Consider the following 9571-nt stretch of genomic DNA (forward strand, 5'->3'; position numbering starts at 1 on the left):
TATATATATATATATATATACACATACATACACATTATAAGATCACACAGATGAATTCAAAACAGAGGTCAGCTGACAAGGTTATGGGTGACTGTGTTTGGTAATCCAAAGGGATAATCTTAATAGATTTTTCTCAACACAGGACGATCATAGGCATTTATGAACAAGTTTTAAGAAAAATGAAAATTGTGTTGGTGAGAAGAAAGTCAGGAAAGGTATGAAAGGGATTCTTTATCAACATTCTTCAAGAGTAGGAAGGGGTCTCCTATGAAAATTACATTGGGAAGTTTTACCCCATCCAGCCAACAGCCCTGATCTTACCCAAACTTTTCTCCACAAAATTCAAATCACATTTAATAGGAGTATGAATTATAACCCTCAAGAATGCCAGAGCTGCCAATTAGATGTGGTATAAATCAAAAGATGACAGAATTCTACAGAAAAGAATTTGTTGTTGTTGTTAAGTGCCATTGAGTTGGTTCTGACTCATAATGACCCTGTATCAGAGGAGTAGGAGGTAAGCTTGAGCCACCAACCTTGCAGATCAAATCGAACTTGAAGTCCAGCCCATTAGTCCACAGGGCTAAACCACTCCCAGGAAAGGATTTGAGAGTTGGAAATACCATCTTCAAAAGTGCACACAACTTTATGGAAGATATGTCAAAAAACAATAGCTTCACATTTTTAAAATTTCTGTATAATAGAGGTTTCTATGCTACTCGAAAAGACAAAATATTATAATGAAATGTGCAAAGACCAGGAATTAGGAAACCATAAGAGAAGAATATACACTCAGCATTTCTCAAGCTGACAGGACTAAAGAAAAAATTCAAGTCTCAACTTGGATAAGCACTGGACTGCGGATCACACAGTCCATAGTTCAAGTCCACCAGCCACTCCATGGAAGAAAGATAAGGCTTTCTGCTCCCACAAAGATTAATAATAATAATAATAATAATAATCAGAAACCCTATGTAGGGTCACTATAAGTCAGAACCAACTCTATGGCATTTTACAGCAGCAAGAGCAAAATAGTGAATGATGCAGAACGCATCAAAAGACGATGGAAGGATGTTTCAATATTCTGGTGCCGACAGTGATCCACTGCTCTTCATAATGGTTTCAGTGGCTACATTTTTGGAAGTAGTTCATCTCTTCTTCCTAGTCTGGCTTCATCTGGAAGCTTAGCTGCAACCTGTCCACCATGGGTGACCCTGCTGGTATTTAAAATACCCGTGTCATAGCTTCCAGCATTATAGCAACGCACAAGCCACCATAGTACAACAAACTGACAGTGATGGATGCATTATAGTTAATGACTGAGAATTCTCAACTTTTAAAGCAAAGAGGCCAATGACAGTCATCCAATCTAAACTCCCCATTTACAGATGCAGTAACAGAGCCCTGGGAAGCTTAAGATGAAAAGCTATAAACATAAAGCAGACAGTAACCGAGAAAGTGGAAGTATCCAGGTTTCCTGACACATACAAATTTATGCTACACATACAAATTTATGTTTATATCGTTTCCTTAAAATAAAATTGTATAGACTCCTGTCGCTCTGGGCGAGCCAGGAATTTGCTGCAGCGGCTGAGGTGGCAGAAGAGGCCTGAGAGGACTAGGTGACAGCGGGACAGACAGCAGTAGCTCCAGCAGCAGCAGCAGCAGCACCACCACCACCACCACCCAACACGAACGCTCTGTCCCGCCCCAAGAGCTGCCCACCACACTGGACACAGCCTGACCCCGCCGGCGTGCCTGCCAGCTGCCAGCCCCAACAGCGCCCCCAGTCGTCCTCCGACTGGTCCTCGGCCTTCAGCTCCAGCCGCAGCTGAAGCAGCAACGCCACTCACAACCTCAGCCCCAGTCCTAGCCATAGGAGCTGCCACCTGCGCAGCCCCAGCGCCAGCAGCAGCTCCTCTCCACACGGACCCTGCGCCGACGCCCTGGAGGTTGGGATGCTCTTGTCTAAAATCAACTAGCTTGTCCACCTGTGAGCAGCGCCCTGTAAAACCTGTATGCCACCAAGCTGGTGCCCGGCAAGAAGGAAACCCTGGAGTCACAGTATCAGGTGGGCCCGCTATTAGATGGCGACTGCGGCGGCAGCGGCTCTGTCTACTCAGGCATCCGCGTTGCTGACAACTACGTGGAAAGTACGTGCCCAATGGTACCCGAGTGTCTGTGGAAGTGGTCCTGCTGAAGAAGGACCACTTAGACTCCTGGACTGGTTCGAGAAGGCTGACAGTTTCGTCCTGATCCTGGAGAGGCCCAAGCCAGTGCAAGATCTCTTCGACTTTATCATGGAGAGTAGCGCCCTGCAGGAGGAGCTGGCCCGCAACTTCTGGCAGATGCTGGAGGCTGTACAGCACTGCTACTGGTGGGTGCTCCACCGCGACATCAAGGATGAGAATATCCTCATCAACCTCAGTCACAGCGAGCTCAAACTCATCGACTTCGGGTCAGGGGCGCTGCTCAAGGACACCGTTCTACATGGACTCTGATGCGACTGGAGTGTATAGTCCTCCTGAGTGGATACCACAGCAGGTCCCTGGGGATCCTGCTGTACAATATGGTCTGTGGAGATACTTCTTTTGAGCATGACGAGATCACCAGGGGCCAAGTTTTCTTCAGACAGAGGGTCTCTTCAGAATGTCAGCATCTCATTAAATGGTGCTTGGCCCTAAGACCATCAGATCGGCCGTCCTTCGAAGAAATCCAGAACCACCCGTGGATGCAAGACCTTCTCCTACCCCAGGAAACTGCTGAAATCCATCAAGGGAGATGAAGCCTCCAGCTCCAGCATCCCAAGTATCAGTGAAACTTCTCACCAAGTAGGACAGTGCTTGGTATAGGAACAACATTTACAACTCATCCAAGATCCAGGCCCCTGGAGGTTTTCTCCCAGCAGGGGTGGGGGTGGGTGGGAAGACTCCACTCCAGGTGTCCTAGGCCTCAACTCCCATAGATGCTCTTCTTCTTCTGGGGAAATCCCGAAGGGGGTGGGGTGGGGAGTGGATGAGAACCCTGCCATGGAACTATTCCCTTCATCATGAGTTCTGCTGAATGCCGCGATGGGTCAGGTATGGGGCAAACAGGTTGGGATGGGATATAGGACTAACGCCATTGTAAGTCCCTGTCACCTCTTCCAACTCTTCTGAGTGCCTTCTGTGGGGACTCTGGCTGTGCTGGGAGAAATACTTGAACTTGCCTCTTACCTGCTGCTTCTCCAAAAGTCTGCCTAGTTTTGGTTCCCTATTTTTCTTCTCCACCCACCTCCCCTGTCCTGCATATGAAAGGTACCATGGAGAGGCTACAGGGCCAAACACTGAGTCATCTACCCTTTTTCCTGCCTCCTTTAGTAAAACTCCCCGAGTGAAAAAAATAAAATTGTATAAAATTACTAATAACATGTTTTTTAGATTTTAAAAGTCTCATTTATAATTTCAGAGTTTTGATAAATATATCACTAGTATAAGGAATCGGAGTCCTCGTATGGCACTGTGGATTAATGTGCCTAACTGTAAAGTCATTTGAATTACATGGTGAGCAGTTCAAGCTCACCAGTCACAGGGTAACTAAGGGTCGGTATCAACTCAACGGCACTTAACAACAAGTATAAAGAATCAGACCTATCAGGATATTATTGCCTTTAAAATTTCATCCTCTTCAAAAATTTCCAAAAATGTTGCTGCTCAGCAATACAGAATACCTATGATTAATATATTACTCATGATTTAGCAGTGAGATGGTCCCAGGGATATTGGGATGTGTGGCTAGTTATCCTTAATGTACTGTATTTATTGTTATGTAAAAACAATTTACTAAATTAAAAAATTAACAAATTGATGGATGATGTGTATGTAAATTAAAACAATGATTTGCATCCAAACTGCCATTTATGCATCTAAAATGAAACTTCATTGTGTTGCTAAAATCCTGTACATCTTTGGGTTTTTTAATAAATCATACATTAACATACATGAGTCCTAGTGTGGTGCTACAGGACAATGCACAGGACTAAAAAAAGAAAAAAAGGTTGCTTTGGAACCACAAGTTCAGCTGTTCAAACTCACCAGCTACTCCTTGGAAAGCCAATAACAGGGTAGTTATAAATTAGAACAGACTTGATGGCACTCAAAAACAACAATATTAACATAAAAGTGTGATTTTAAAAATTGGGAATCATTTGTATTTATAAGAGGCTAATGGGATCTGATGATAATAAAATGAGCAATAGAAATGTTAAAAAAAAGAAGAAGAAGATGCTGATGGAAGGAATACACAGAGTCACTGGAACAAAAAGAATTGGTCAATTTTCAACAATTTCAACAGGTACCATATGATCAAGAACTGAGGAAGAAGTCCAAGTTGCTCTGAAACTCTGAAGACATTGGTGTTGTTGTTATGTGCCGTGGAGTTGGTTCCAACTCATAGCGACCCTGTACAGGGTTTCCGAGGCTGTAAATCTTTACGGGAGCAGAAAGCCTCATCTTTCTCCCACGGAACAGCTGAAGACATTAGCAGGGGAAAAAAAAAAAAAGGCTCCAGGAATTGAAGGAATACAAATTGAAATGTTTCAACAAGCTGATGCAGTGCTGGCAGTGCTCACTTATCTATGTCAAGAAAGGTACTTGCCCAACCAATTGGGAAAAATCCATATTGGTCCCTCTTCTAAAGAAAGATGACTTAAGGGAATGCAGAAATCATTAAACAATATCATTAGTATCTCCTACAAGTAAAATTTTGCAGAAGATAATTCAAAAACAGTTGCAGAAGTACATTGACAGGAAGCTTTCAGAAATTCAAGCCAGATTAAGAAGAGGATATGGAACAAGGGATATCATTACTGATATCAGAGGATCTTGGATGAAATAAAAGAATAGCAGTAAAATGCTTCATTATGCTTTGTTGTTGTTGCCAGGTGCCATCGAGTCGGAACTGACTCATAGCGACCCCATACACAGCAGAACGAAACAATGTCCGATCCTAGGCCAACCTCACTACCGCTGCCACACTGATGCTATCAATGATGTCACTTGGCCAATCCATCTCGTTGGGGGTCTTCCTCTTTTTCTCTGACCCTCCATCTTACCAAGCATGACATCCTTCTCCAGTGACTGTTTCCTCCTGACAATATGTCCAAAGTTTGAGAGACAAAGCTTAGCCATCCTGGCCTCCAAGGAGCATTCTGGCTGCACTTCTTCCAAAACAGATCTATTGGTTCTTTTGGCTTTAATCATTATGAAAAGGCATTGAATTGTGTGGATAATAAGAAACTATGGATAACATTGGGAAGGATGGGAATTCCAGAACACTTAATTGTGCTCATGAGGAAACTGTAAATAGACTAAGAGGCAATTGTTAGAACAGAACAAGGGAACACTGAATAGTTTAAAATCATGAAAGGTGTCTGGTAGGACTGTATGCTTATATCATATTTATACAATTTGTACACTGAACAAATAATCTGAGAAGCAAGATGATAAGAAGAAGACTGTGACATCAGGACTTGAAGAAGTCTCATTAACAATCTGCAATATGTAGATGAACAACCTTGCTTTCTGGAAGCAAAGGTTTAAAATACTTACTGGTGAATATAAAAGATTAGACCTTTCAGTATGTATTGCACTTCATTGATAAAAAAATGAAAATCTTCACAATTTGACCATAACATCATAATAAATGAAGAAAAGACTGAAGTTCTCAAAGACTTCATTCTGCTTGGATCCACAATCAAAGCTCATAGAAGCAGCAGTCAAGAAACCAAACAATTTATTGCATTAAGCAGATCTGTTGCAAAAGACCTCCTTAAAGATTTAAAATGCAAAGTTATTACTTTAAGGACAAAGGAGCACCTGACCAAAGACATGGTATTTCCAATCAGGTCATATGCATTTGAAAGCTGGCTAATGAATAAGAAAGACCACAGAAGAATCCATGCATTTGAATTACGGTGTTAGAGAAGAATACTGAAAGTACCATAGACTGCCACCACTACTCTCCTATCAGTTTGCTATACTGTGGTGGCTCTGGTGTTGTTGTGATTCTGGAAGATATGTCACTGGTATTTTAAATATCAGCATGGTTACCCATGGTGAACAGGTTTCAGATGAGATTCCAGACTAAGGCAAGGAAGGAGAGATGGACTTAGTACAAATATTTAGTTACTTAAAACCTTATAAATAGCAGTGGAACACCAGAATACTGAATACTGATGAAACATGATGAATAGCACAAGAATACTGTCAGATATAGTGCTGGAAAATGAGCCCCTTAGGTTTGAAGGTAATCAAAATAAGACTGGAGAAAAGCTGCCTCCTCAAAGTACAGTAGACCAGAATGATGTTAATAGAATAAAACTTCTGGAACATTCATTTGCTGATGGGTACAACTCAAAATATGGAGAAATAGCTGTAAAAAAATCCATTAAAATTGGAACATGGAATGTACTACGCATGAACCTAGGAAAACTGTAAGTTATCAAAAATGAAATGTAATGCATAAACATCAATATCCTAGGCATTAGTAAGTTTAAGTAGAGTGATATTGTTCATTTTAATCTGACAACCACATGATTTACTATGTTGGAAATGGCAAATGGAAGAGGAATGGTTTCTGCTTCATTATCAAAAACATTTCAAGATCTATCTTAAAGTACAACACTGTCTGTAATAGGAGAATATCCATACGGATACAAGGAATACAACTGTTATTCAAATTTATGCACGAACTACCAAAGCCAGTGATAATGAAACTGAAGAATTCCACTAACTTCTTAGGTCTAAAATGTATCAAACACTCAATCAGATGTATTGATCATTACTGGTGATTAGAATGCAAAGGCTGGAAACAAAAAGGAAGGATCAGTCCTTGGACAATATGGCCTTGGTGATAAAAACAATGTTGGAGATCACATGATAGAATTTTGCAAGACCAGAGACTTCTTCATTGAAAATACCTCTTTAAAATAACATAAAATACGATTATACACATGAACCTCACTAGATAAAATACACAGAAATCAAATTGAATACATCTGTGGAAAGAGACAGACTGTGGAACGGGCCATCAATTGCTCATATGCAAGTTCAGGCTAAAGCTGAAGAAAATTAAAACAAGTCCACGAGAGGTAAAATATGACCTTGAATATATCCCACCTGAGATCATCTCAAAAACATATGATGCCTTAGATGCTAATGACCTACAATCAAAAAGGTTGTAGGATAACATCAAGAACATCATACAGGAAGAAAGCAAAAGGTCAGTAAGAAAAGAAAGAAGAAACAGAGCAAAAATAATGTCAGAAGAGACTCTGAAACTAAAGCAAATGGAAGAAATGAGGAGGTAAAAGAGCTGAACAAAGAGTTTCAAAGGTCAGCTCGAGTAGACAAAGTCAAATATTATTACAAATGTGGGAAAACCTAGACATAGATAACCAAAAGGAAAGAATATGCTCAGCATTTCTCAACCTGAAGGAAATGAAGAAAAAATTCAAGCCTCAACTAGTAATATTGAAGGATTCAATCAGTAAAATATTGAATGATATAGAAAGAAACAAAAGAAGACAGAAGGAGGAGGGGTAGAGCTTGATGGCGGATCGGAGACAAGTGCAGTGAAGACCTTCATCAGAAATAATACAGAATACAGGATGATGCAATTCAGGGTACAGTCCCAGAACTCTGAACTTGATATAAAAGAATATTAGAAAGTTTGAAGGATTACAGCTGGTGGAATTTTTTTTCATGTTTTATTGTGAATTATATGATATTTTACATGAGAGAACTTTAGTTTTATATTCATTCCACCGTACATCGTTTCATTGGCAAGGCTCCAATCCCCACCATGCATCATCAACCGACCTAAGGGTATACCCTATAAACCCTCCCCCAACACCCCTACCCCGCCATTCTTTAGCACACAGTCCCTTTCCCTCTCTGGATCCAAAGTCCCCAGCCGCTTCATCACTCCACGTCATCGTCTCTGCCTCTATCTCGGGCCTCGCTGCTTCTCTGGGTAGGGTCCCACTCTCCAGCCGGTGGAATTTTTAGCGGAAGCAAGAAAACTTGTTTTTTCTAACCGGCTGGCCTCGGAAGCTCCTGGAAGCATCTTGGGCAAGACGGAGCTGGGGAAGGACCAGAGCCACTGCTGATGCCTGACACTTCCTTGGAGACAAAGGTGTGCACATTCTCTCGCTCTTTTTTTTCTTTCCATTCTCTGTTCATTGGACTCTCGCTGTTTGCACACCTCCATTCTGGTGATTAAAGAGGGTTCCTGAACAAGTAAATACCTACCCCCTTCAACTCCTGGATGGTTCTACTGCACATGCGCACAGATCTGCTCAAATTTTAAAGGGAAAGGATCCCCTATAAACCAAACGGCAGTGCAAAATGGCCACAGCCAGCCCTGAATTGGCTGTGAATAGGAAAAAGGCCTGAACAGGAGTTGTGGAGTAGGAAAGAGAGACTAAAAAAGGAAACAGGAGAACAAAAAAGATGGCTGATCGAGTGGAAGTGCAGTAAGGAGCTCTGTCAGCAACAACACAGAATACAGGACTAAGCAGGCTCAGGAGATGGTCCCAGAATTCTGAACCGCATATACAGGAATATTTAGAAAGTTGGAAGTCTTACAGCTAGGGGAATTTGTAGCAGAAGCAAGAAATCCATTGTTTCCTAATTCAAGACGCTCAGCTGCTCCAGGAGCCACCATCTTGGTTAACACCAAGCGGGGGAAGAATCAGAGCAGCCATGGATGCCTGACAGAACCACGGAGATAAAGGTGTGGACATTCTTTTCTTTTTGAATCTGCTCATTAGTCCCTTGCTCTCTGCGCACCCCCATTCTGGTGACTCTAGGGGTGCCTGAGCTAGTGGACACCCCAGCCCCACACTCGGAGGGCTCTATTATACATGCGCACAGATCGCCTCAAAATTTAAAGAGACAGTTTCCACTTAAAACCAAATGGCCACAGCCAGCCCTGAACTGTTTATAACTAGAAAAAAGGCCTGAACGGGGATTGCAGAGTGGGAAAAACAGAAAGAAAAAAAAAAGGAAATAGGCCAAAAATTAAATCCTAAGTTACGTCACGACGAACAACAGTGACATCTTGAAATTTCTCAAGAAAAAGAGAGAATAGAAAAGCCCATTTCCTGATCACATCTACCTGGAGGCATTCAGAAAGCATAAAAAGTACCAAAATACACACCCATCTAAGTATTAAGGCCACAGATAACTCCTAAATATGCCAAAAAAAGGAAGGAGATAACCATATCTGCACATGTCCAGAAACAAGATAAAGTGACTAAGGCAAATGAGCTGGAAATAGAACTACACTCCATACTGGAAGATGAGCAGGCTTTGGAAATGCCTGAGAATGAATTCAGAAAAATGATTACAAAATGTATCAAAACACTATATAATGGAGTTGAGAAAAATAAGGAAGAAGTCAGGAAAGCACTACAGGAACAATCAAATAAGAAAGATACTGCATGTAACCATGGCAATGAGATGATATATGATAGAATGAATGTAAAACTAATGTTCTCCCATGTAAACTATCACATAATTCACAATAA

The 9571-nt window shown here is 41.4% G+C and overlaps 1 protein-coding gene and 1 pseudogene across 1 annotated transcript in view; one reads left to right on the forward strand and one right to left on the reverse strand.

The window, feature by feature from the left end:
- Positions 1 to 2785, forward strand: part of LOC102841495 — a 6743-nt pseudogene extending 3958 nt beyond the window's left edge.
- The window catches only part of LOC102814344 (oligophrenin-1-like), a 673730-nt gene that overhangs the window by 624230 nt on the left and 39929 nt on the right, over positions 1 to 9571 (reverse strand). The gene's annotated exons all lie outside the window — the stretch shown is intronic.

The sequence above is a fragment of the Chrysochloris asiatica genome, unplaced genomic scaffold (assembly GCF_000296735.1).
Source record: "Chrysochloris asiatica unplaced genomic scaffold, ChrAsi1.0 scaffold00118, whole genome shotgun sequence".
Lineage (NCBI taxonomy): Eukaryota > Metazoa > Chordata > Mammalia > Afrosoricida > Chrysochloridae > Chrysochloris > Chrysochloris asiatica.